This window comes from Thalassophryne amazonica, chromosome 16 (assembly GCF_902500255.1).
Source record: "Thalassophryne amazonica chromosome 16, fThaAma1.1, whole genome shotgun sequence".
Taxonomy (NCBI): Eukaryota; Metazoa; Chordata; class Actinopteri; order Batrachoidiformes; family Batrachoididae; genus Thalassophryne; species Thalassophryne amazonica.
This window is the reverse complement of record NC_047118.1, coordinates 37,744,797-37,748,940: the sequence shown is the minus strand read 5'-3', so window position 1 is coordinate 37,748,940 and position 4,144 is coordinate 37,744,797.

Here is a 4,144-nt window from a genome sequence, read left to right as displayed (position 1 = left end):
GCCCCTAAGATGCAAATTTCAGAGCCCTCCATGAGTTCTAAGTGGGAGAACTTGCAAAATTGCAGGGTGTTCAAATACTTATTTTCCTCACTGTAATTGCCCAATATTCACATCTAGTGCACATAATGATTTTGCACATTACAATATTTCCTTTGCGCACCTTGAACGGGATGCATTGGGGGGTCTGGCTCATCAGGAGCACAATTGGATGTGCCAGCAGGATTTGGTGTGCCTGATCCATTTTGAGGTTCCCTCAAACACAATCAGAATGCTTTGATTGCATTCAGACAGCAATACAGCTGCACACTGACCGCTGTTCGACATTTTCCCAGTTCGATTGCACCTGGACAATGGTGTGCATGTCACTACATTCGAGCTGGCCACGTGATTGTGCCCGACTGTGTGGCATGCACTCACTAATGCTGTACGAGGTTTTTGGATGCAGCTTGCCTTCGCCCGACTGTAGGTCAAATATCGAATTCGTGCAGCATTCATGCTCTAGTGTGATGGGGAGGACGGTCGAGACAGTTGGCCAGGAGTTGACATGCTCAAACAACTGTACAGCCCCTTGAATGCAGTCTGAATGCTTTGAACTGCTATTTATAATCTTTCCCTTCTCCTAACTCGAACCATAACCACAGCGTAAGTGTGTACCAACCCAAACTGTTAACCATGACCCCCCAAGACCCCCCTTCACCCCACATTTTGTGCCCTGTCACAAAATGAATTTGTGCCGCCGTTATGAAAAACGCCCCATTTTTGTACCCTTGTCACGAACCCATAGATTAACGTACTTTTTGCAACCCAGTCCCACAACTGAGAATGGGATGGAATTTACATTAATAGCAAAGGTATCTGTCTTTGCTCGGGTGAAGAGTAGATACAAAAAAAATGTTTTTTTTTTATTTTAAAAGCAAAAAAATGTGACCACATTGTTGGAATCAAGCATCAGCTTTGTGGTTTTAGGTGATAAATAAACTGCAACACTCAGACTGCTGTTGTACAGTCTTTTAAAAGTGCTGTATAATTGTGCTAAAATGATCAAACTTGTGCTGTTTCCAAGTGTTGAGATATTTATTGTACATTTTGAATACAGTGATGAAAGTCGGGTCTGAAAAAACAACAACAACAAAACCTTAACTTTTTGTTGAAGGTATTTATGAGTGGAGAACCTCACCTGTGTAATTTTTTGAAAACCTACATGCTCTGAGATACATGCTGGTGCACTTTTGGAGCAAAATTCTGTGAACAATTTCAATTCAAAATCAGTGAAAAAAATTAAAAAATAAAATAAAGCTCTCAGAGAAATATGTCCAAAGCTTTGATAAAATGTTAGTATTCATTTTGATTGAATATTGAACCATGTTCTTTGTGAGATATGTATAAATATGAACAGCAGAATGAAAATATGTGTCAGTTACTCTCTTACAACAATTTACAGGATGCCTTCATTATTAAACTTACATATCTTTAATCATTACAGACTTGATGGAGCATGCCATCTGTATTTTATATCTGATATAAAATGTAATTGTCTGACTTTATGGCAGGTAAAATCAGTGCAGTACATATCACAGTGACTGCTCTTGGTATTATTTAATTTAGGTTGAGCAAAAAAACAAACAAAACAAAACAAACAAAAAACAACTCCCACAGCACAGAGAGGTTCTTCTATAGGACGGTTAAGGTTCTGGTACATTGATATCACTCTGTGTGCAAGATGCAGAATCGACATATGAAAAGAAAGAGTGTGTGCTGGCTGTTTTACAGTAATCTATACAAATAGTGAAAGTTTATAAGTGCAATGGTAAGAATATTTCATCTTTCTCCGAATGATACATCTTTACCATTGCATGATTGAAAAAACATTCATTATTTGTTTTATATAACACCTAAAATAGATCCTGGTCATTTGATATTTTATGAATTTAGAAATGAGAGAAGGGACTTACATGTTGGTGTGCATCACTGGTCCTTTGAGATCAAGAGGTTCCAAACAGTCCACCAAGAACTTTTAATAGCAATCCAATCCAGTTTTTTCTCAGTAAATCTGCAAAAAAAAAAAAAAAAAAAAGTCAGATAATTCAAAAACAATCTTTGTGTACAGACTCCTGTCTGCTTTCCTCAGTCCAGTGAAAAAATCACTACAGAAATTTGTCAAGCTCTTCATCTGACAGCACTTCTACTTCAGCACAAGAGGTCCCAGCGAATACTGCAAATACCTCCAGACGGCTTACGGCGGATTTGTTTTGTGTGTGTGTTAGAAGAATGAGCACCATCAGTAAGCTTGTTACAATCAACGTCTGTCACCAAAACACACCCCGTCATGTTTGTTTTTATACTAAGTGCCGATTGATGCATGCACGCAAACCCAATATGTTGTGTTTTTACGTTAAGGTAGTCGTCACGAGTACAAACATATGGAACCAAACTTGCAAATGGGACAATGATTAATATCACATGACATAAAAACCACCAATCAAATGACAAGGATCTACTTAGGCGTTATATAATCGGTGTGTTATCTGCTCATTAGGTCCATTCTGTCAAAGAGCAAAGAGACTTATTGTATACAGTGAGGAAAATAAGTATTTGAACACCCTGCAATTTTGCAAGTTCTCCCACTTACAAATCATGGAGGGCTCTGAAATTTTCATCTTAGGTGCATGTCCACTGTGAGAGACATAATCTAAAAAAAAAAAAAAAAAATCCAGACCCCTCCATGATTTCTAAGTGGGAGAACTTGCAAAACCGCAAGGTGTTCAAATGCTTATTTTCCTCACTGTATTTAAAGAAAAGGAGTGTGTGTATTTTTTCAAAAATACACCTCACTGGTCAAATACTGGCTGCTCACTCCACCTCACAGGTGAAGCGAGAGGAAGAACATTTTTTTTAGTAAATCAATTTGAATTGACTGATCAAACAAAATAAATGCCTTTATCAGGCTGATTCTTGGGGCACACAGTGGTGTCAGCGCGGTTTTTGAGAAAATCCACTGGGAAAAGCTACACTCTGCAGACCGTCTGAAGCTGAGCATGCGGCTGCTTTTAACAGGCTGCTTTCATGACTGAATAACGTGGTGCATAACTGCAGCTCAGGTCACAGTGTGATATTCTATTTCTACCTCATTTTCCTATTTTATTGTATTGTTACAAGTATTATTACTATCAACAACTATCAATAAAGTCATCTATTTTACTGTGACTGCACTGAATTTAATGCACACACACACACACATCTTCAACCGTTTAGTCCAATTAAGGGTCACGGGTGGCTGGAGCCTATCCCAGCAGTCATAGAGCGAGAGGCGGGGTACACCCGGGGAGGACGCTAGTCTGTCGCAGGGCCACACATGGACAAACAAACACATTCACACCCGCACGCACACCGAGACACGCATTTTCAAACCTAACCTGCGTGTCTTTGGATGTGGGAGGAAGCCGGAGCACGGGGAGAACACACAAACTCCACATAGAAAGGCCACAGCTGGGATTGGGAATCGAACCCATGACTTGAGGCAACAGTGCTAACCACTAAGCCCACCGTGCTGCCCGAATTTTATGCACTTACCACTTTAAAGACGACCAGTGTTGCCAGTTACTTTAAAAAGTAATCTGATTACTGATAACTTCATGAAAAAGTAATTTAATACTTTGCTGATTACTCAGTTTTAAAAGTACCTACGTTAGCTTATAAATTACATTCAGCAGCTGCTGACAACTTGGTAGCTACTGAATGACAGCTATAATGTAATAGCAACACTGATCATGACACAAAAATCACACTTATGTCAACTTTGCCCCCCCCCCACACAAACAATCAAAAAACAAAAATGGAGTTCTGGGAATAAAAATACAATCTTATGTCTGTGATTATTTTTATTTTATTGATTCATGTGGCGGTATGCACCTTTAAAGCTGGTTTGCAATCCAATGAGCAACACAAAGAATATATTATCTACTAATATAAGCAGCAGCTTGGTCGTTGCTGGTGTCCCACAGCAGTCCAAACTCAACGTTCTTGAAATGGAGTGCAAGGATATTCAAGCAGTCTTCAGTGGTCGCTCATGCTGGGAGTCTTTTAAAAGCCACAAGTCGCTTTTTGTGGGTGGCTTGTTTTAACACCACATATCTGGCAACGCTGC